This window comes from Triturus cristatus, chromosome 9 (assembly GCF_964204655.1).
Source record: "Triturus cristatus chromosome 9, aTriCri1.1, whole genome shotgun sequence".
NCBI lineage: Eukaryota > Metazoa > Chordata > Amphibia > Caudata > Salamandridae > Triturus > Triturus cristatus.
In genome coordinates this window covers 929,467,867-929,492,918 of record NC_140592.1, presented here as the reverse complement: position 1 = coordinate 929,492,918, position 25,052 = coordinate 929,467,867, and the positions used below count along the sequence as shown (strand labels likewise).

At 49.2% G+C, this 25,052-nt stretch overlaps 1 protein-coding gene and 1 pseudogene across 1 annotated transcript in view; one reads left to right on the top strand and one right to left on the bottom strand.

Annotated features, from left to right (window-relative positions):
• BTBD7 (BTB domain containing 7) overlaps positions 1–25,052 on the top strand; it is a 486,767-nt gene that overhangs the window by 278,308 nt on the left and 183,407 nt on the right. The gene's annotated exons all lie outside the window — the stretch shown is intronic.
• LOC146799080 (transmembrane protein 183-like) lies at positions 9,960–11,122 on the bottom strand (annotated as a pseudogene).

Below are 25,052 nucleotides of genomic sequence, written 5' to 3'. Positions count from 1 at the left end.
ATTGTGCCAGAAGGTTTGGCCATCACTAACACCTCCATTAGATGTGCCTTCGATGCAGCGGATACAGCCACTAAGGGCATTAATACCCGCAAACGTCTCAGAGGACATGCTTGGCTCAGATGTTCTGGCTTCAAACCAGAGGTCCAACAGGCAGTCCTCAACATGCCGTTCGACATCTGTTTGGCCCTCAGGTAGACACCACTTTAGGTAGGATGAAAAAAGACACCGATACTGCTAAAGCTTCACAAACTTCTACTCCTAGAGGCTTTGTATGTTGTTCCGGATACAAAGCCACTGCCACAGGCACCTCCACTTCTCAGCTCAACAGAAGCAGGGCTAAACCACCTACACTAAAGATGTTTACAGAGGCTCCTTCCAAGGTATTAACAGGAAGGGGTAGGGGTGCCTCTAAAGATGGAGCCGCCTCCTCTGCCAAACACACCACATAATACCTTTTGGGGGAAGACTACAGTAATTTCACACACTCTGGGAGTCATGTTCTACATTGTACTTTGTACATGGAACTAAAACTTTCGAAAACAAAACAACTTTTTATAATCTTTTCTCCACCTCATAAAGGCAACCCTATATCCAAAGTCAGATGGATAGTTAAATGCATTCAAGCTTGCTATATTATAGCCAAAAGACCTGTTCGAGGAATATGAGCTGCAGATTTCACACTGTGCATAGATCGCCACCTGGTGTTGGGCCCGGATGTTTGCAGCTGTTTTTCCTCTTGGAAAGTCTTTGGAAGTCACAAGGTATGTGACTCCTCCTTTGGATCATATTGCACATGCGCTTCGGCTCCATCCTTAGATTGTTTTTTTTCCGCCATCGGGCTCGGATGTGTTCGCGCTCCGGTTCCGAACCGTTTCAGTTCTGCTGATCGGCGCGCAATCCTTTCCCTTTCCGCGGTATTGTTTCAATCGCGATCTCAACACTCGACGCGACTCATCATTCGAAGTCTTCCATTCGGGTCGTCGACTAAGGCCTTCGAGCCTACCTGGCCTCCTGTCCTGGCTGATGGAAAGGACGCCATTCAAAATGTGTCCTCGATGTGGGTCGAAGTTTCCCCACACCGATCTACATGAGGTGGGCAACCTCTGCCCCTCCCCAGAACACGAGGCAAGAGACTGTCCGGCTTGCAAATCCTTCCATTCGAAGAAGACTATTCGGGACCGACGAGCGAGGAGAACAATGGCTCACTCGTCGACTTCAATCCCCGACGACATCTTCGGATAAGGCGTCGATGTTCCGGAAGAGCAGCACACCGAAGAGGGCCTCGTCAGCGCCTCCGAAGCTGATGACTCCGATGTCGAGGACATCACTCCGGCACAGAGGGGCGTGAGTACTAACATCGACCCCCACCCTTGACGACATCGAAAAAGGCTTCGGTCACGCCTTAGCCCTCGGGCCTAGGCACGACCAAAGACACTGCTTCCCATACCTCGCTTTCGGGCCCGGTGAAGAAGCCCATCAAGCCTTCCGGCGGCTTGGGCTCGAGCCAGCCTGCCGTTGGTGCAGAGAAACTCATCAGCACCAGCACCGAAAAAGAAGACTGCCTCCTCCTCCTCTGCGCCGAGCTCCACACCGAAGCACTCTGCGCCGAAGACTGGCACGAGCTCCTCAGTACCGACACCATCCCCCGGAGCCCAGCAAAACACCAAAGGCCCTCGAAACCCACACCTCAAAGCCGAAAGTCATCTCGGAACTGAGGAAACAGACATTTCGAAGCCCCACGGTTCAAAACAACGAACCGATGCCGAGTCGACGCCTAAGAAACCTATGGCTCCGACACCTTCGACACCGAAGGATCAGCCCCCCAGTCCTGCCAGGATAGCAAGCAATCTGAAAGAAACACGTTAGTTAGATTCCTCACCTTAGAATATCCCCAGGCGTCAGACTGGATCCGGAAGATTTTTCGTCAGCAATACCCCTTGCGCGTCGCTAGGCGTCGTCTGCGGCTCCGCGTCCGTCGTCGGCGTCGTGCGCCGGGATGACGTCGTCGGAGTACTTAGACGCCGCCCTCGCGCGCTGACGTCAGTTCTTCTTTTTTCCGCGCCAGTAAGCGCAGATCCGGGAGAGCTACCCCTTTTAGTCTTTTTTGACTAAATCTTTTTGATCATTTTTGATCCTTGTCTGTCGACATCTGGTGCCGGTAGGATGCCTGGGTTCAAGGCTTGTGAAGATTGTCATCGACTGATGTCGGTGACCGATCACCACCGCCGGTGCCTCTACTGCTTAGGCCTCGACCACGACGCGGAGTCGTGCAACGACTGTCAGGCCCTGACTTCGAAGGCTAGGCGGGAGCGGTCCCGCAAGCTTCTCGAGCTTCGCCACTCGGCTCCGCGTCGTGCGCGATCCCGGTCCAGGAGGAGGTCCAAGGATCGCTCGCGGAGCCCTAGCCGACGCCACCATCGATCGTCGGGCTCCAAGTCGTCGGGTAAGTCCAAACACTCAAAGAAGTCCAAGAGGCGACATCGCTCTTCGGACTCCCCTCGCCGGTCGCGCGACTCGGCCGAGGGTCCAAGTGGTTCCACCCCCGCGGCTCCGGTGGAGCCGCAGGTGCCGCGTCCGACCCCATACCTTCCGGTCCCTGGGGCTGACGCGGCGCCGGCGGAGATCAGTGCCTTCCTCTCGGCCATGAGGAGCCTGGCCCCGCCGTCGACGCCCGCTGGCGCGCCTTCGGGCCCCGCGGACTCGACTGGGCGACCTCGCGTGCCGGCGGCTCCGGCCCCGGCGCCGTCGACGACTCCGGTCTCGACGCCGCAGGTCCCCGCGGGGCCCATGCCTGGGCCCCAGTCGACGCCGGTTGACCTTGTCACTCCTCCACCGGCGCCGACGCCTGAACCACCGACGCCGTCACCGGCGCCGCCGACGCCGACGCCTGTGACGCCGACGCCCCAGTTTAGCCCTCATCCGGACCCGACGCCGGCACGGCGTCCGCCGACGCCGCATCAGACGCCGCTAGAGACCTACCATCTCTACAGTCCGGTTCCGATCATTCCTCCTGTTTATCAGGAATCGGAAGAAGGGGGCGACTGGGAGGGGTTCGAGGACCCTCTGGCTGTTCAGTCACAGCTTTCTCAGGACTGGGCAGATGAACTGGGGGAGGCCAGCGGGCTGGACACCTCGCCAGACGCTGGATTCACTTCTCCTCCGACCGTGGCTTCGGAGGAGGGTGCAGCATTTTCTGTGGTGCTGCGCAAGGCGGCTGAGGCCCTTGGGCTCGAGTTGCCTGCCGTGGCTGTGAGGACCAACATCCTCACTGAGGTGCTTCAAACCTCAGCAAGCTCCACTGAGCCTCTGCTGCCGTTCAACGAGGCCCTCACTGACGTTCTGCAGGGCACCTGGTCCAAGCCCTCCACAGTTCCTCCTGTGGATAGGAACGTTGCCAGGCGCCACCGCCCTGCTCCGGGCGACCCCAGCTTCCTGTCCCAACACCCCACCCCCGAGAGTCTGGTTATCCAGGCCTCTACTTCCCAATCCTCCTTCCCGACCGCTCCGCCGGACCGGGATTCCAAGAGACTCGAGCAGTTTGGCAAGAAACTGTTCTCGTCCCTTAGTTTGGGCCTGCGGTCTTTAAATACCGCCTGTCTCTTGGACCGTTATTCCCATTCCCTGTGGGATACGGTGGAGGACGTGCTGCCCCTGTGTCCGGAGGAGGTCCGGACGCGTCTTACCCAGGCTCTGGCCGATGGGAGGGATGCAGCACGGCACGCCATAAGATGTGGGCTTGACACCACGGACTCGCTAGGTCGGGCGATTTCCACCACGGTGGCGCTCCGCCGCCACGCCTGGATGCGGTCCACGTCATTTTCCGGGGATGTCCAGAACACCCTCATGGACATGCCCTTTGATGGCACTCGCCTGTTTGGTGAGAAGGCGGACAGTGCGCTGAACCGCTTTAAGGACTCCCGGGCTACGGCCAAGTCCTTGGGCCTCTCGGCTCCGCGGGCGCACACCTCCGCTTTTCGCCCCTTTCGTGGCCAAGGAAGGGGCGCCTCCTCACGTCCGCAAAGCCACCAGCCGCAGAACCAACCTGCGCGCGGTCGTGGACGTGGCTTCCGCCGCGGCGGAAATGGAGGCCGACGTGGTCAGCCCACATCCACCCCGGCAGCATCCGCCTCAAAGCCTTCCTAGTCCGAGCTTTCAGGCCCATACCACGCCAGTGGGCGGCAGAGTTCGCCATCACCTGCTCCACTGGCGGTCCATAACATCGGACAGGTGGGTGCTGCAAATCGTCCGAAGGGGCTACTCCCTCCCCTTCGAGACGACCCCTCCAGCCATGCCACCGCAGCACCACCGTATCTCGGGGGATCATTTGGATCTTCTCCGCGAGGAAGTTTCGGCTCTCTTGGCCAAGGGGGCCGTCGAGCGCGTTCCGAGTCCAGAAGTAGGTCGTGGTTGTTATTCCCACTACTTTCTGGTTCCCAAGAAGGGCAAGGGGGGCCTGCGCCCTATCTTGGACCTCCGGAACGTCAATGCCTTCCTCCGAAAGGAAAGGTTCAAGATGCTAACGTTGGCTCAGGTTTTAGCTGCCCTAGACCCTGGAGACTGGATGGTAGCGTTGGACTTGCAGGACGCATATTTCCATATCCCCGTCCTGCCGGCCCACCGGCGTTACCTGCGGTTCACGGTGGGCCAAGAGCACTTTCAGTTTACCGTGCTCCCCTTCGGCCTCACCAGTGCCCCTCGGGTGTTCACGAAAGTGATGGCGGTGGTCGCAGCTCATCTGCGCAGATCAGGGGTCCCAGTCTTCCCCTATCTCGACGACTGGTTGTTGAAGGCGGGCTCGCCCCAGGCAGTCGTCTCCCACCTCCAGACTACGGCGGATCTCCTGCATTTGCTGGGGTTTTCCATCAACGTGCCGAAGTCACACTTGAGTCCCTCTCAGAAGCTCCTCTTCATCGGAGCGGTTCTCGATTCGGCGCAGTTCCGGGTCCATCCACCGGAACAGCGGGTCCGGGATATACAGGCCCTGATTCCCATCTTTCGGCCTCTATCCCGGGTTTCGGTCAGGTTAGTGTTGCGGCTTCTGGGGCTGATGGCCTCCTGCATCCTACTAGTGCATCACGCCAGGCGGCGCATGCGGGCTCTGCAGTGGGACCTGAAGTTTCAGTGGGCCCAGCATCACGGCAACCTGTCCGACCATGTCTTGATCTCGGAGGGTACTGCACAGCAGTTGCAGTGGTGGCTCACGGACCGCGATTGGGTCACGGGCAAGAGCCTCTCCCTACCCCTACCGGAGCATGTCGTAGTGACGGATGCGTCCCTCCTGGGATGGGGTGGCCATATGGGAGAGGCGGAGATCAGAGGCCTCTGGTCTCCGGCGGAGTCTCGTCTCCACATCAACCTGTTAGAGTTGAGAGCGATCCGGCTTGCACTGAAAGCCTTCCTTCCCTCTGTCAGGGGAAGTGTCGTGCAGGTGTTCACGGACAACACCACCGCCATGTGGTACTGCAACAAACAGGGCGGGGTGGGGTCGTGGACCCTTTGTCAGGAGGCTCTGCGCCTCTGGACATGGCTGGAACACCAGGGCGTCACCCTAGTGGTTCAACATCTGGCGGGCTCTCTGAACGCCAGAGCAGACGAACTCAGCCGCCGGTGCATGATGGATCACGAATGGCGTCTGAACTCCGAAGTGGTGCAAGGCCTCTTTCAGCAGTGGGGAGAGCCTTGGTTAGATCTATTCGCCACCGAAGAGAACGCGCAATGTCAGCAGTTCTGCGCGTTGGAATTTCCAAGGCGGCACTCGCTCGGCGACGCTTTTCGTCACGAGTGGAGTTGCGGTCTGTTGTACGCCTTTCCGCCTATACCACTTCTGCCCAGAGTGCTGAAGAAGATCAGGCACGACCGGGCCCAAGTCATCTTGGTGGCTCCGGATTGGGCACGAAGATACTGGTATCCCGAGCTACTCAGTCTGTTGACCGATCCCCCGATACGTCTGCCCCTTCGGGAGGATCTTCTGTCGCAGCAGCAGGGGACGGTCCTCCACCCGAACCTGTCCAGCCTCCACCTCCATGCGTGGAGATTGAGCGGCGGCAGTTGATGCCATTTGACTTGCCTCCTGAAGTCTGTGATATCATTCTGGCAGCCAGGCGTCCCTCCACAAAGTCGGTATACGCCTGCCGGTGGAACAAATTTGTGGCATGGTGCACAGCAAAGGCTGTGGATCCCCTTTCCGCCCCTCTTTCTGAGGTTCTCCTCTTCCTTCTTTCTCTGGCCCGGCAGGGCTCTGCCCTGGGCACCCTGAAAGGTTATCTTGCTGCCATCTCCGCCTTCTTGCGGCTTCCTGATCAGCCTTCTCTTTTCAAGTCCCCTGTGGTTACACGCTTTCTCAAAGGCATTACACACACGTTCCCTCCTGTCCCTTTTGTAATGCCTCAGTGGGACTTGAATCTGGTTTTGACATTCCTGATGTGCGCTCCCTTTGAGCCTCTTCACAATTGCCCTCTTCGTCTTCTAACTCTAAAGACTGCTTTTCTGGTAGCCATCACCTCGGCTAGACGGGTGAGTGAGCTCCAGGCTTTATCTTCAAAGCCTCCTTTTCTATCTGTTCATCCGGACAAGGTTGTCCTTCGGCCTCGTCCCTCCTTTCTTCCTAAAGTGGTGACTCCATTTCACCTTGGGCAGTCTGTCACCTTGCCCACCTTCTTTCCGCCTCCGCATCCTTCCAAAGAGGAAGAGAGGCTCCACCGCCTGGACCCAAAACGTGCGCTCTCCTTCTATCTGGACCGCACAAAACAGTTCCGGGTGGACGACCAGCTTTTTGTTGGGTACGTGGGCGCTAAGAAGGGGAAAGCTGTGCACAAACGAACCATCTCTCGGTGGGTCGTTTTGTGTATAAAAATCTGCTATTCCTTGGCTAAAAAGGACCCTCCTGTTGGGCTGCGCGCCCATTCTACTCGGGCCACGGCGGCTACTACTGCCTTGGGACGGGGAGTCCCTTTGCAGGACATCTGTCAGGCGGCGACGTGGGCTTCGCTACACACGTTTGCCAGGCATTATTGCCTTGACAGCCAAGTCCGGAGGGATGGCTTCTTTGGCCGTTCTGTCCTCCAGGACTTTCTGGTGTGATCTTGGTTCGCAGACCCACCACCGGGGATGGTATTGCTTGGGTATCTATTCTAAGGTGAGGAATCTAACTAACGTGTTTCTTTCAGATGAACAAGTTACTAACCTTCGGTAACGATGTATCTGTAAGAAACATTAGTTAGTTAGATTCCTCACCGACCCTCCCATCCTCCCCGTTCTGCGAACTGACATCTAGGGTTAAGGTTGTCCTTTCAGGCCCCTAGATTTTATTTTTGGCACCAGTGTCGGTCTTTGCATGGCTCTGCGTTCCTGGCGCGGAAGGCTATGTACAAGAACTGACGTCAGCGCGCGAGGGCGGCGTCTAAGTACTCCGACGACGTCATCCCGGCGCACGACGCCGACGACGGACGCGGAGCCGCAGACGACGCCTAGCGACGCGCAAGGGGTATTGCTGACGAAAAATCTTCCGGATCCAGTCTGACGCCTGGGGATATTCTAAGGTGAGGAATCTAACTAACTAATGTTTCTTACAGATACATCGTTACCGAAGGTTAGTAACTTGTTCTTCAGGCTCTATGCGCCAAATTTCAACCGGAACACTCTCTTCCAGCTCGAGTGTTCATGCAACTTATAGGAATGATTGCCTCTTGCATATTCATAGTACCTCACGCAAGACTCCAGATGCGTCCTCTCCAAGAGTGCTTAGCACGCCAATGGAACCAGGCCCAGGGTCAATTGACAGTTCTGGTGTTGGTAGACGGTCGTGCCCATCGCCCTCTGCAGTGGTGGACCACCAAAAACCTTTCCAAAGAGCGACCGTTCCTGGAGCCGATTCCTCACTCTCATCCTAGTAGCTCCAACTTGGGCCAGACAACCGTGGTACACCACACTGCTGGAACTATCTGTAGTACCACACCAAAAGTTAAACCTCTCTCCACGCATCTTAACCCAGAACGATGGAGATCAGGCAACCGGACCCAGCTCAGTTAAACCTTGCGATCTGGCTCCTGAAATCCTAGAATTCGGTTATCTTAATCTTCCCCCTGACTGTATGAACGTCATTAGAGAAGCTAGACGACCTACCACTAGAGCTTGCTACGCAGCCAAGTGGAAACGTTTTGTGATCTATTGTCACAACAATAACTTCAATCCCCTAGATGTGTCCATTCAACACATCATAGGCTATTTACTACATCTACAAAGATGCAACCTAGCCTACACCTCTATTAGACTGCACCATGCGGCCTTGGCAGCTTATCTACAAAACAGGCAACATCTATCACTCTTTAGAGTACCTGCCATAAAAGCCTTCATGGAAGGCCTCAAAAGAATGATTCCCCCCAGAGTGCCAACCTCACCTGTGTGGAACCTAAATATCGTTCTCACGAGACTAATGGGGCCTCCCTTTGAACCTCTACACAAATGTGAACTTCAATTCCTAACATGGAAAACTGCATTTCTTGTAGCCATGACTTCCCTCAGAAGGGTCAGTGAGATACAAGCACTCACCATTCAAGAACCCTTTCTGCAAATGCACCATAACAAGGTTGTTCTCCGCACTAATCCAAAATTCCTCCCTAAAGTCATTTCTCCCTTTCACCTAAACCAATCTGTGGAACTGCCCGTATTCTTCTCGCAGCCACAGACCATTGCAGAAAGAGCTTTCCACACACTAGATGTCAAACGAGCCTTACTCTACTACATCGAGGGAACACAACCCTTTCGTAAGACCAAACAACTGTTCGTGTCTTTCTCTCCACCACACAAAAGGCAACCCCATCTCCAAATCTGGGATAGCTAGGTGGATTGTCAAATGCATACAGATTTGCTACCGCAAAGCCAAACGTATGCTCACTGTTTCCCCTAAAGCCCACTCTACACGCAAGATAGGGGCTTCCATGGCATTTTTAGGGAACATTCCCTTAGATATCTGCAGAGCAGCTACATGATCTACACCACACACTTTCACTAAACACTATTTTGTAGATGTGCAAACTAAGCAACAAGCTAGTGTGGGCCAGGCTGTACTCAAAACATTGTTTCAAACAACTGCAACAGATACTGGTGGTCGCCGCTAGGAGCGAGTACTGCTATATAATCTATGCACAGTGTGTAATCTGCAGCTCATATGCCTCGAACAGGAACGCATCTGTTCTTGGCATGTAGAGCTGCAAATCTACACACGCCCACCCGCCTACCTTTATCTGTTCCAGTTTATCTTAATTAGATAAACCACTCACGGGCATCTTCACTGCTTATTACTACGCTCCCATCATTTCCCCGCTGGCGAAAAACAATCTGATGGAGCCAAAGCCCATGCGCAATATGATCCAAAGAAGGAGTCACATACCTTGTGACTTCCAAAGACTTTCCAAGAGGATCAACAACTGCAAACATCCGGGCCCAACACCAGATGGCGATCTATGCACAGTGTGTAGATCTGCAGCTCTACATGCCAAGAACAGATGCATACTGGTAAGAAGCATTTCCCTTACCGTTTATTCCTAGAGCACACACCCCCTTAAAAATAGAAGCGATTATGGCTTTTTTAGGAAACATTCCCATTGCTGACATTTGTAAGGCACTTACGTGGTGTACCCCCCATACATTTACTGAACACCATTGTGTGGATGTTTTTATTTTATTTAGAGAGCTTTATATAGCGCTAGCTAGACCCGGAGGTATCAGAGCGCTTTACATAAGGAAACAGCGTGTTACCAGTTACAGAAAAATTCACAATAATTACAGAAAAATTACAAAATCAATACGGGAGTTATTGGCAGGACGAGTATCAGGATTAAAGATCATGGGGAGCTGGGAGTCAATTGGAAGGAGACAGCGGCGGAGAGAAAGGCGAGACATATGTCCGAAGTCCGGCTGCGTAGGTGACAGCCAAAGCGGTGTGCCAGGGCCAATCTCCCCTATAGCTGTCGGTGCAGCTCCACCGGTAATCGGCCATGCGGTTCGGGCTCTGCCGGATGAGTTTCAAGATTGAAAAAGAACAGGGGGAGACAGGATAATGTCATGCTGATGACAACTGGTATAAATATAAAATTGAGGGTGGTGACTTGCAGCAGGCAGCAGTCCTTATCTGGGTTAGTATGCACTTCCACATATCTAGAAGGAGGACGCAGTACAGGTTGACTCTTCTTGGATCTAGGAAATGCTTTTGGAACTTGAAGTTAAACTCCCACATTGGTTCTTGCCGAATCCCAATAGTCTTTCTGCACCAGAAAAGTAAACATTTAGAATAAGCTAAATTGCTAGGAGTCGATTCCGGGATTGTAGGAGTTTTTGCCAGTCGAGAAGTAAATGGCTCATACATATGGTACAATGAACGGATCACACAGGCTCGCAGACATCGCAGTTTTTCAATGCACTCTGGCCTCAAGCGGACTGGAAGCAGAGCAGTAGTTTGATGGTGCCTTTTGTACAATCTCATCCAAAATGCTGCAGTGCAAGTAACAGTCCAGGCATTTTTACAAATGAGAGCAAATTTCATGATCTCTTCTGGGCGTATATAGGATGCAAGCATCAGCCAAATTTCTATGGGATAGTCATCTCCAGTGTTGCTGTGTAAGATTTCTTTGTTTCTCTTGCTCCTTTTCTTTTTCCCTGCTGCTAATACCTTCTTTGGCATTTCTGCCATGTCATTGTCACTTTCGCACTCTCCATTCACGATAACGGATGAAAGACCTTCCTCCACTGGTACGAGAGATGCTTTCAACCCGCAAAGTGATTTTACTTCTTTTTGAATTGCGTTGGCCACAGCTTTCCTAACACGACCAGACTTCCCCACAGCAGGATCAGAATTGGCATAATCTGCCACTGTAACACTGTTTTAGGACGCCAACAAGCTAATTTAGGTCGAGCAGTGCTAAGGACCCTGTTTCAAACTACTGCAACTCCCACACGCTAGCCACCGCTTCTAAGGAGGGACTGCTTTACAGTCTATGCGGAGCATGTGTATCTACAGCCAAACATGCCATCGAACGGATTATGTAACTTACCCTGTAAGCATCTGTGGCATAAAGTGCTGGAAATTGACATGCACCCTCCCTCCTCCCCAGACGCCTGTGGCCATTGCTGTTATGTTTTTACACTTTTGTCTAATGCATCACTATTAGCATGGACATCTTTATTCTCACATTTTCCTTACACTCCTTTCTCACCTGCCTGCGGGAAAACAATCTAGCAAAGGAGTCTATGCCTACGTGCAATATCACAGAGTAGGATTCACAACCTTGTGACTCAAAAGACTTCTTCGAAGAAAAAGTTGACCAACTCCAACACCAGCTGTCTGGAGTATGCAGAGCATGTGAATCTAAAGCACAACATGCCACGAACCGATGCTTACAGGGTAAGTAATAATCCTTTTGCTCTTGAAAATCCATGTACTTTTTATAAGACTAAAACACCACATCCTTGGGTTATACTAGGCTACAGTCATGAAGAAGAAATGGTACAAATAATTTAGGACACAAAACATAAGTTCGTGAAACAGTTAAAGTGCATCAAAAGTGTCAAAATGACTGCTATTTGAAGGAATGAGACCGTAGTCCTAGTTTTAGTAAGCTGCTGAACTTGTTCGGTCTCACTCCTCTAGTTAGAAACTACTTGCAGTCAGGTTTTGTAGGCACTGCCTGTTCCTGTGTCCACAGTTTATCTATGATGTACCCAAAGGCCACTAAGGAGAGGGACGGCAAAATGTATGCTGTCCAGCAAAAGAAACACACAAGTCTGCCCCAAGCCATTGACTCACTTCCAGTTCTACTCATGGGTCCTCTCCGGTACCAGGTTTATTCACGCTTCATGTCATCATCCTCTAAGAAGTCAAAGGTGAAGTTGAAAGACAAGCCTGACCACAAACTCAAGCAGGACCCATCTCATTCCCATCAATCCCCTGCCCCCTCCCCTACCAAAGTAGAGGCCTTCAAGGAGGCCATGCTGCAATTGTTCTGAAAGATGGCAGCTCTCTGGAGCACTTTCAGGCCCCCATGGAACTGCAGGGGTTCCCAGTCAGATTTCTATCTACAGTGTCTGATCCAGTGTCATCTGACCCACATTAAGTACCTGCTTGGTCGCCAACTGGCAGCAATGTATTCCTCCACACCTATGCCGAAGGCTTAATCAGACCCGCCCTCTCCACTGCAGGCGTCCTTTCCAGTGTCACCTGCTGCAGAGACAACTGATGAGTGTTTTCGGATCTGAAGCCATCATGGGCCACTGCCGTGATGATATCCTGTTATGAGATAACCAAGGTACAGTTCCCAGGCAGTACCAATCCCTTATCGCCAGTACTAAAAATTGGATCAGATTTGAACAACACAAAGTCCTTTAGAAACATTTTGTATGATGACGACGAAGTGGATACTTATGTTATAAGCTCAATGTTTCAGTCTCTCCTTGGTTGTGGCACAGACTGTTCTGAGGCTTCTTTCGTCTGTAGTGTGGTTATGATTTCACTGCGTACATTGCTAAGTTAGCATAAGTAAGCATAAGCTTGGCTGCCATGTTGCCGCTTTTGCACACGTTTCTACAGACATTTGTTTTGCTTGACTCCTCTGCCTGTGCTCGCTCACATGAGAACCGTCTACCTTTCACTTCTCTTGCTGTACTCTGAGGCTCTGTCTGCACAGCGTGTTAAAGGGCAAAAAACAATGTGCTCCGTTAATCTGCTGTTGGTCAGTCCCACGCAAGTTAGACATAATACTGCCACAGGTGCACTTCTGAAAATCCAGTGCTTTTAATATTGCATTGTAGGCATGTTAAGACACTCAGAAGAAAATCTTTCAGAGAAGAAGAGCTGTGTTTGTTCTGAGATGTAAACCTTTGCATCTAAACCTGGAGTTATGGGGTCTCCATGACAAAGCCCAGAGGTATTCTATAATTAGCACGGGGAGGGTGGCAAGGCACATTAGGTCTTTTTTCCACTAGCTTAAAAAATGATCTCCCTGTTCATATTTTATGGCATTGTAACAATGTTCACTATATTGAGTTTATGCATTTTGCTCCTAGTATTGGCTCGTGCACTGCATTATAGAGCACGTTAGTTAAAATAAACATTTTAAATATACTGTGTCTCTGAATACTCAAGTTGTGGACGAGTATGAGTGAGTTGATGAGAGTGTTCTTGCTCCCACGATTACTGAGAGAGTCTGAGTCACTTGTTCTAGGTGGTCTAATCATTGGTAGCTTCGCTGTAGTACAGAGAATGAATGAGACACTATAGCTAGTCGGATAGGGGTTCCGGGCACTAAGGTGGGTTGTTGGTACACCACTATACACCGAGGTCCTGGTTTCCTGCGCGTAGTTCTGTATATCTGTATATGTGCAGAATCCCTGCAACACGTCTTGGCCTTGTGAATCCTCCTGGTCTCTTGTGCCTATTGGCACATGCTTGTTCCGCATTGCCTCCACCTGCAGTGGGCATAGCACTGGGGTTCCTGTAAGAAAGTGCCCCTTTTTGCATGGTTGCTCCCCACTTTTTGCCTAATGTTGATACACTTTGACTGAGTGTGCCCTGGGTACCTGCGAACCAGCTACTCTGGGCCTATGTTCTTTTCCTAAACGGTACTATTGCAAAACCCCATTGGCAACTCTCTGGCCACATGTAAGTCTCTTGTAAAAGGTACGACCGGTAACGAGGGCACTGTGACCAGGGAAGCCCTCTAAGGACTGCAGCACTTATTGTGCCACCCTTAGAGGCTATATATATATAGTCACAGAAAAAACCGTAGGTTTCAGGCACGTTATAGTTAGGAATTAGCATTTAAAAAACCTCATTCACTGAAAAAAACCATAGGTTTCAGGGGTGTTATAGTTAGCTGGACTTTTCACTTGTACAAAACCATTGAAATTCCCCCGTTATAGTTAGTTCTGCTAACTATAACTCGCGCGCCCGCAAGGCACTGCTGATGACGTCACATATTACATCACTCACGACATGGTCAGTGACATCACTGATGACATCACTGATGACATCTCAAATGACATCACTGATGACATCACTGATGACATCATCCAGTGAATGTGTGTTTTTCTGAAAATTAAATATGTTTTATATATGTATATCTCAAGGTCGATTGAAGAATAAATGGGTATATAAGTGTCTAAATGGATGATTTGTTTTTGAAAAATTGATTGTGTAACTGACTAAGTGTATCATAGTGAACACATGGCTTAGTGAGTAATGTTTAAATATGTAAATATCTGTATCAGTCTCTCACTTTGTGTATAAGTGGCTGCATGGGTTGGTGAGTAGCTACATGGGTGTCTATATAGGTTATTAGTTGGTTTTTTGAGTATCAGTCGGAGTGTCTGCCTGGTTCGGTGGGGGGTATTACGTAGTGCATAGGTGCATGAATGAGTGACTCACTGTTTGTATGTGTTGAAGACAGCATGTGTGCAGGACTGTATGGGTGGATGAGTGTGTGTATGGGTGTGTTAGTGAGTGAATGACTGTCTCAATAGTGTCTTTATGAGTAACTACATATGTTTTAAACTAGTATATGTGACTATTGGTGTATATAAGTGAGTATATGTGAGAGTGAGAGATTGAAAGAGTTCCTGTATGAATAAGTATGTGTTTCTATAAGTGATTGTTTAAAAGACTAAGTATGTGTAAGTTTCCGTAGAAGTAAGTGTGGTGGTGTGTGTATAACTGTATATGCAAGTAAATGTATGTTTGATTCTTTATTAGCATGAGTGACTGTGTGTGAGTAACTCTATGGATGAGTGGCATTGTGTAACAGGATGTATAGGTGCATGAGTACATACGGTGAGTGAGTACATGTATGAGTGACTGTATAGGACTGTTGGTGAATGAGTGGATGTGTATGTGGATCTTTGAATTACTGAAGAGGTTGTTGTAACTGGTATTGGTATGTCCATTGTTTTGAAATTTTTAGTCTCTATTTTTGAATGTGTGTCTCAAAGGTTATATTAGGGTGAGAGGAGGTCTGCCACTCTATCACAAGGATGATGTCATCAGTGATGTCATGAGTGATGTCACTGACCATGTCATGAGTGATGTAATATGTGACGTCATCAGCAGGGCATTGCGGGGGCGCAAGTTAGTTAGCTGAACTAACTAGAACGAGGGAATTTCAATGGTTTTGTACAAGTGAAAAGTCCAGCTAACTATAACACGCCTGAAACCTATGGTTTTTTCAGTGAATTTCTGAGGTTTTTTAAATGCTAATTCCTAACTATAACGTGCCTGAAACCTATGGTTTTTTCTGTGAATTTCAAAGGTTTTTTAAATGCTAATTTCTAACTATGCCTACAGAGATAGGACATGTGAAGAAAGAAGAAAAAATGCACAGAAAGAAAAAAAAGAAGTGCAGAAAGAAGCAACAGAAGTCCTCAAAGACGAAGAAAAGTGCAGGAAGAAGGATAACGTGCAGAAAGAACAAAAAGAAGAGCAGAAAGAAGCCTTGTTGCAAAATCATCCTGTACCCTCAACCTTTTCGGACGGATACTGGTGGTAACTGAGTATGACTAACCAGTCCTAGAGCCAGTGCTATGTTAAAAGACACTGAGAATACAGTGAAAACACCTACATACACTAGGGAACATTATGCGTTGGGGTCCCCCTGTGATTAGCATGACCTCTTCTGTAAGCCCCTAGTATATAATAGGGCAGGGGGATTAAAACTACCTCTTAAAACAGGCCACAGGGCGTTTTTGCACACGTTAACTCAGGCCCCGTCCCCTCCCTTCACCACTTTGTAAACACGCCCTGTGTCCGTTTTTAGTTGGGAGATTAAGTTCATTTGAATCCTGAGGGTCCCTAGGGTCCAACTAGCCCACTAGGTACCTCCAGTAAGTGCCACAGAGCTGCGTTGCAGAGAGGTGTAAAAAGTGGCACGGCATGGACCACCTATCTGCAATGCAGCTCAGTGGCGCTTACTGGAAGCACTTGGTGGGCTAGTTAGCCCCCAGGGGCCCTCAGTATTGAAGGGAAATTATATCCCCAATTTAAAACGTGCCATAGTGCGTGTTTGCACACGTCACCTCAGGCCCGTCCCCTCCCTTCACCACTGTGTAAACGCGCCCTGTGTCCGTTTTTAGTTGAGAGATTAAGTCCCCTTGAATCCTAAGGGTCCCTAGGTTCAAGCTAGACCACTAGGTACCTCCAGTAAGCGCCACAGAGCTGCGTTGCAGAGAGGTGTAAAAAGGGGCTTGGCCTCAGAACACCTGTCTGCAGCGCAGCTCCCTGGCGCATACTGGAAATGCCTGTTGGGCTAGTTGGCCCTCAGGGACCCTCAGTATTGAAGAGGAATTAATTCCCCAACTTACGAATGGCCAGGGGGCGCGTTTGCAGAGTGCTGCAAGGAGGGGGCGTGGCCTCCGGCACGATGCCAGTCTTTTATTTATTTTAATTTTTTAAGAAGGGGGGCTGTGTGGTTCCCCTTCTTATTCTAATTTATTGGCCCCTATGACCCCATCCCCCAGGGCCTGTCTACTAATTATATTTTTTTGACCCCAATCCCCAGGGCCGGCCACTGTTTTTTATTATTTTTAAAAAATATATATTTATAGACACACCTAGGACATGCTTGACAAACCGTACGTACCTATCACCATGACGATTTGCGTGATATTCATTAAAAGGCGACTATGCATACAATGAATCCACGTGGAATGTATTTACACCACTAGTGAAGCTCTGACATGTCTGATGCCCTACCGTGCGTAATCCCGGTAGACACCCTTGTCATTTATTTATACAAACATGGGTAGCTATTGACGGGCACATTTAATACACATGCACACCAAGCCATTCAAAGGGGATTCGACAAAAATTCGACAAACTATGCAAGAAACCCCCCTCACGGTTAATAAAACACACATCCACTGCCGGATGTGTAATACTTTTTATTTTACTCTCTGGAAAGGGGACGAACATCACTTGAGTCACAGCGCGCTCCTGGCAGAGCCCAATGCTGTGTTACACCCACCATTGCCTGCTAAGTGCCACACACCTCTGTGTTGTATTCCACTAGCTAGTGCATATGCTATGACACTCTCTAGCCATGTGCACTGTAACACCACCCCGTGAATATGTCATGCCACACTTGTCTTCGCACGGGTTATATTGCCCCATCTAACGTGCCTTCCTCGATGCCTATGTTGTAACGCACAGTGCTATGCCATAGATATATCAATCTGGGATCCATATCTTTGTCACAGTGCATATACAACGTTACACTCCCCAGCACATATTTTATATTACAACTTTAGAGACTAGTTAGGTTACACAACACTGCCCTGAGCATATTACACTCCAAGGCGCATATTGCATAGCACGCGCTAGTGCCCGTGCTATCTCGCGCTCTCCAATGAATCTGTCATTGCGCACAATGTATTGCATATTATATTTCACGCCCAGTTCATCTTATATCACAGTTTTTGGTGCATAGTTTATACCATACACTATCTAGTTTTCATTTTCAATTGTGCTCTCAGGACTATGTTCTATATAACACTGTGTTCACCTACCCTTTTCACGGGCATTACATTTTGCGATAGGGGGTGGAGGGTCAGGGGGTGTTTCTGCCAAGTGAGCCCGGAGTCACAGTCACAAACGTCCTCTTCTTCCTGAATAAAAGTGAGATTATGCTGCATACTTGTTCATATTTTAAGTAGTTCGCACAGACACACGTTTTAAAAACAATAAAGTTCCTAATACCCTCCTTCTCTGAACAGTTAGCTTGCTGCCCCATCCCCCTCCTCCCTATCCTCTGTTGTGTGAATCCATGGACTAGCCTCCTCCCTCCTGCCATGCATGGTCTGGTGTGCTGCCACTGCCCTCAATTTAGTATGATATACCAGTCCACTCCTCCTGCCCTCCATTGCCCAATTCTATGCCCCATCATTGACCTCCTGCTTAAACTCTGTGCTTAGCTTGCTGCCCCTATTCTCCTTCCCCCTGCCCTCCGATATCTTTGTGCATGCCCCTGCTCCATCCTTTTTGCCCACCATGTTCCATGGACCTGCCAATCCTATCTACTCCGAGTGCTCTGTTGAGCTGCCACTCCCCTCCCACCTGCCTAGCATTGTCAGATGACTGTAACCTGTCCCTGCCACCTCCACCCTGCCTGTCCACAAGCCATGCCCCTATCCTCTTCCTCCTGTCCTACATGGTCCATTGTACTGCCACACCCTTCTGCCCTCCCTGGTCTGTTGTGCTGCAACTGCTCCTCCTGCCTGCCCCGTGTGGTCTGTTGTGAGGCCCCTTCCCCTGAACTTTCTTGTCTGTGCACAGGTCCTGACCCTCCCTTCTATCCTCCATCGTCCTTTGTGCATGCCCCTGCACCCTCCTTCTTGCCCATCATAGCCATTGTGCTGCCACTAACCCTCCCACTTGCCATGCTTGGTCTTCTGTGCTGCCATGGCCCCTCCCACCTTCCCTGTGTGGTCAGTTAGCTGCCCCTGACCCCCTCCCACCTTCCCTCCATGGTCTGTGTGTATGCCATCACAGTCTCACTGTTGCTCTTCATGGTGTGTCTTGCTTCTATTGCCCATCCTGCCTGACCTCCATGGCTATCTTGCTGCTCCTGCCCTGCCCCCTTGCCCCCAGCCCTCTGTTTACATGTGCAGACCCCTACTCCCTCCCTCCTGGCTTGTCTGTTCCATTGTAATGCCCCTGATCTGTCCCTCCTGCCCTTTATGGTCTGTTATGCTGCAGCTTTCTCTCCTGTCTGTCCATTATGGTCAGCTAGCTACCATTGCCTCTTGCCCCTCTGTTCTCTGTTGTCCATGTGCATGGTCCTGTCCCCTCCCTCTTGCTTTCTATGGATTGTTGTGCTGCACTCCCGTCCCGCATGCCCTGTGTGGTGTATTGTGCTGCTGCAAACCCTGATGCCTGCCCTGCAGGGTCAGTTTGGTGCACCTCTCCATGTCCCTCCTGTCCTCTGTTATCCAAGTCCATGTCCCTACCCCATTTCCTTCCATGATCCAATGTACCATACTTGCGAACATTTAGAACTTGGTAAGAGATTTTGAAAAAAAACTGGGGTATTGATTTTCCCCTTTGAGTTGCATTGAAAAAGAGGAGATTGTAGACAGGAGACAGATCACATAAAGCCCATTTGAGCTTAAAAACATTGGACGTTTCCTGGCTGAATCGGGTCTGTTGGCATGTATGGTTGTACTATCATTGCCTCTTCCTTCTGCCCACAATGGTCTATTACATTGCCACAGCCTCTCTTGCAAGTCCTGTATTGTTGGTTTGTTGCCCCTGCCCCCCTTTCCACTGCCCTCCATAGTCTGTTGTGCTGCTACGGCCCTTCCTGCCTGCTCAGTGTGGTTAAATTGTTGCCTTTGCACCCTCCTACCTGCCTTCAATTTTCAGAGTCCGTGCCCCTGGCCTCTGCCTCTCAACAGTATCCTAATGAACAACTAGATTGCTAACATTCTAGTTTTATTACAAAAGTGTGGAACGCCTGACGTCATCTTGATGTAATCAAAACTGTAATACCTAGAGCATTTCCTTTAGAAATTACATATATGAGAGAGTCTTATTGGCATCAAAATTATGGTTAGTGCTCTAAAAGACTAAAATAAGGACATATTTTCTGAGTTTTCAAATAGCGACAAAGCACTTTTAAATTATTTGTTATCTTTATGTTTTTTTCTCCAGTTGACCACTTGATTAAATGTTGCACTTAGGGGAGAGGATGTGGTGTTACTTCCAGAACTGCAGACTTTGCAACTGGGGAACCAGGTTGGAGTTTCTGCTTCAGCTCGACATTCTGTGATTCTGGTCAAATCACTTAGTCTCCCCATGTCTACAACCAAAATGAATTTGTTCTTGTGTGATGTAACCAATGCTCATGTAAAGCACTCCAATACCTGACAAGTCTACACTATATAACACTGCATAAACACAAAATAATAAGTGTTTTCCACACTTCTGTCATTGGGCTATATTTGGGCTACATCTGGGTGATATTTGGGCTACATTTGGGCTCTGTTTTCTCTGGTGGCCATCTTGGGAGACTTATTTGTTATGAAGTTTCCTAATTTCCTCATTTACTGCAGTCTCCTCAGTAGGAAATAGTTTCAGTTTTTTACTTTGATTCCATCAAGAAGGCATTCAGATGTGTCACACATTGGCCATAAATTCAGAATGTTAGCACTCTTTTTGCTCATTAGATCACTGTAGTAAAGCTACTGCTCACCAGGGAAAACTGCTGCCGGTATTGAAAGTGCATGTTTCAGTCTGCATGTCAGAATTTTTTAACGAAATAGAAGAGGATTTGAGAAGTCACTCAAAATGTGCCCTAATTTTTCTTTCTGCAGCACTAATCATACTTTTTATGGAAAAATGAACCCCCTCATTTTGTTCCTTTTTAAATTGAATCTTTTAAGAGTTACCACTTTAATCAAAGCAAGATGGCTTCAGGTGTGCCATACGTTTATCATAAGTAGGACTGTTAGCATTCTAGTTGTTCTTTGGAACACTCTGGGAAGCTGCAGTAGAACACAAAGGAATCAACTGACAGTCTCTGCCCTTGTTGGATGTACATGTTTTACTGAGAATGTCAGACTTCATTCTCACATGACTGAGAAAGATAATGTGAATTTACAGAAAATAAGCTCTCAGTTTAGCTTATAGATCACCTTCCAAACCTCTGTGGGAAAAGCATGAGAAAATATTTTTCTCTCAATCATGATATCCCAGCAGAAGGCTTTTTCACATGGTGAAATCACCTTAGAACATACCAATATTCCTAAAATGAGTATGGTACCATCCACAAATGATTTATAATGTAACTAAAGTCTTAAAACCTTCTATTAACTGCAATGCTTTTTAATGAGGTGCTATCATGTATATTGGTCTCAAGATGGCTGCCACCACTTCTTGGATGAAGTGCTGACAGCCAATCAGATCTCAGGATGAGATGTGTGGTTAGGCTCCGCCCACATATATATATGATTTTACTTTTGATTTTCTCAGGAACTACTGAACAGATTGACTCCATATATGCAAAAGGCACATCCCTGAGCTGAGGACTACCCCTCTGCCAAATTTCAAGTAATTCTGTTCAGCTGTTCGGGCTGTACCTTGGACTAAAGGTCCCTATGGTAAATTGCATGGGGAAAACGCGTTTTGGGACCCCCCTTTTTTCTCAGCCCCCGCTTGAGAAATCCCCCCGAGACTTTCAGGGTAGGAGCGGAGCGGAGCGCCCCACCTATTTTGAAAATTTCGCGAGGATTCGTCAACCGGCGCCAAAGTTATTCCAAATAGAATGTTGCGGATTTCCTATGGAAACACGGTCCTAACTATAACCATCTACTGGCGACCGCCAGTAGATTATATATAGATAGATTTAGATATAGATATAGATATATAGATATATATATATAGATATCGTGTTTCCATAGGAAATCTGAAAATTCTATTTTGAATAGCTTTGGCGCCGGTTGACGAATCCTCGCAAAATTTTCAAAATTAATGGGGCGTTCCGCTCAGCTCCTACCCTGAAAGTTTTGGGGCGATTCGTCAAGTGGGGGCCGAGAAAAAAGGGGGGTCCCAAAAGCGTTTTCCCCATGCATTTTCCCATAGGACCTTTAGTCGAAGGTACAGCCCGAACGGCTGAACAGAATTACTTGAAATTTGGGAGAGAGGTAGTCCTCAGGTCAGGGAAGTGCCTTTTGCAGGTCTGGTGTCAATCTGTTCAGTAGTTCCTGAGAAAATAGCATTTAAAAGCATATAAATATCTATAAGCGCGTACCGTGCACGCACCGTGCGAGCACCCTAACGTGCGCGAGCGTAATTCTGATTGGTGGTTACATGTTAGTCAACGTTCGAATCGGTCGAAATCAGGAAGTGTCGGCTGCCATTTTGTTTGTTTTCAGTGCGAGAGTGAAAAAGGAAGGTGGCGAACGTGAAAAGGGGGCAGGGTAGAGAGTTCCTGCCCCCTAGCGGGGGTGCGCGCACCGTGCGCGCACGGTGAAAAACCCCCAAAAAATAAAAAAAATTAATACATAGTTTATTGTATAATAAATATATAAAAAAAATAATACATACATAACTTAGCATTTAAAAAAACGTACAAATTCACTGAAAAAACCATAGGTTTCACACATGTTGTAGTTAGGTGGATATTTCACTCGTAAAAAAACAATGAAATTCCCCCGTTATAGTTAGTTCAGATAACTATAACTCGCGCGACCGCCACTCTATCACAAGGATGATGTCATCGGTGATGTCATGAGTGATGTCACTGACCATGTCATGAGTGATGTAATATGTGACGTCATCAGCACTGCATTGCGGGCGCGCGAGTTATAGTTATCTGAACTAACTATAACGGGGGAATTTCATTGGTTTTTTACGAGTGAAATGTCCAGCTAACTATAACATGTGTGAAACCTATGGTCTTTTCAGTGAATTTGCAAGGTTTTTTAAATGCTAATTCCTAACTATAACGTGTGTGAAACCTATGGTTTTTTCAGTGAGTGTATGTATATGTATATATATATATATATATATATATATATATATATATATATATATATATATATATATGGTTTGCTGAACTCAATATGTATATGTCAATATGAAAACTCATACATACGATAAGTGTTTTAATGCCTTTTTCCTTTTTTTAAAGCAATTTTGGGTTTTATGAAATGATTTTGTCATTAGACACAATTTTAACTTTTGTTGAAAAATTGTAAAGAATTCAGACCGTGTATTATTTAACTGTATGAACTAGGTTTATAATATAGCTGCTGTGTGTATATATAATGCAGTTCGAGGCATGTGGGCTGCTGAATTCATATCTGTGCATAGATCGCCGCCTAGTGTTGGGTCCGGATGTTTGCACGTTGTTGTCCTGGAAGAGTCTTCGAAGTATCCTTGGATAGGTGACTCCTCCCCTGGACTACAGTGCGCATGGGCATCCTCTCCATCCTCAGATTGTTTTTTTCCGCCATTGGGTTCGGATGTGCTATCTTAGCTCAAGGCCTTTAGTTCGCGTCGGTACTGTTTATCGATCGGTTTTCGATACAACCTTGTTAGTTTACTAACTTTCAGCACCGACTTTTTTCGCATTTACCTGTTCATCGACTACTTCGACGATGGAATCGAGGACGCCATTCAAGAGGTGTCCGGTATGCAATGCGAAGTACCCACACATCGACGTCCATCCGGTGTGCAACAAATGCCTTTCGCCGGACCACGACGAATCGACATGCATGGCCTGCGCCCGGTTCCGTTCAAAAAAGACTCTACGAAAACGACGAGCGGCGAGACTCGAGGCGCAGCACGCGGCACCGGCCCCAGCAGACATCTTCAACGAGGCCGAAGACGTCGAAGAATTGGAAGTCTTACCCTCCAGTCCCGTTTCCGAACACGGATCCGGATCGGACGAAGTCGACGAATCACTCTTCCACAGAGGTGAAGACGACACCGAGGTAGGAGACGACGAGGAGGCCTTAGGGGCCGAAGAGAGTAGCTCCAATGATGAACAAGGCCTACCTGTTCAGACCGAAGAAGGCCCAGTTCCACGGCCTATGGCTCCGGTCGAGGGATCGCCTTCGGGCCTTACCCGAGACCCATCCCGCAGTTCTTCGGCCCCGCCCTCGGACATTCAGCGGCAGCCATTACCGCTTAAACCAGCTGGTTTCCCTTCCATAAAACCGAAACCGAAAGCTGCTCCGGTTGCAACGAAACCGAAACCGACGCTGGTCGGATCGAGGCCTTCCACGCCTTCGACGCCAGCGCGACGCGTCGACACCGACCGCACCAAGAGAGACTTCGGTGCCGAACTTGAAGCGGGCGACGTCGGAGTCGACAAACGGAAAAAGGCCTTCGGCGCCGACAAACCTGCTCGGCTCCCGGCACCGACGCCACTGACACCGAGGGCTGCACCGCCTGCTGCGTCTCGCATCGCTCCCTCGACGACACCAAAGCCTCACGCATCGAAGACGTCGACGGTCATCTCCGCACCGCGACTCGATGAACCACCGGCGCCGAAAAAGTCCACGGCCGCCTCTACGAACCTGGTCGGTGCCAAAGCCTCAAAGGCGCTCCAAGGACGACCTGGTGCGACACAAAGCAGCAAAACCAAGGCTGCCCTCCAGGACCCGTCGGGTTCCGGTCCGATCGAAGCTCCAGCAGCCTCTTCGGTGCCAGCCAACATTACCTTTGGCTTGCCTCCGTCAACAATCCAGAAAATGTTCCAACTCAGGACACGGGTCACCCAGACTACGATTACACCTGCTGAGACATCTCCGTCATGTGTCATCGACGCCAACACTGGCAGGATGATTCTCCACGAGCGAAGGATAACTTCGGAACCACCGTTGGACCCTTTCAGGATCCCACTAAAAAGGAAGCTGCCTGTAGAATCAGAACCTCTCCTTTATGAACCTTTCCACTCATCCTACCAGGATCCACAACTATTCTCCCCCACACGTTCCGACACGGATGCGTTGGAGGACTACATGGATGACCAAGTCCCCTACCATGGAGACACAGACCCTGATAACCAGCAGGACCCTGATCACACTTGGGGCGACCCTGTAGACCCAAGTGCACCTCTCGATGCACAGGACCCACAACTCTATGGGGCAAAAACATCTCCCACAGAGGATACTGCAGCCTTCAACGCTCTTATTGAACGTGCTGCCAATAACCATGGGGTGCAGCTTCACTCTGACACCGTCGAAGATGACTTTCTTATGGACACTTTCGCATCCTCAGAACGGCATGTAAAGACTCTGCCCATGTTGAAAGGAGTCCTCAAACCAGCCAAGGACATTTTCAAGGAACCCACCAGGGCACGAGTAATAAACCCCAGGATTGATAAGAAATACCGATCAGCACCTGGGGACCCTACTTACATCAGAGGCCAATTACCACTAGACTCCATTGTCGTAGCGAATGCTCGCAAGAGGGCACACTCGCAAACGACAGGTGACGCTCCTCCCCCGGACAAAGAGTCCAAGGTGTTAGAGACCTCTGGCAAGCGAGTTGCCGCCCAAGCTGCCAA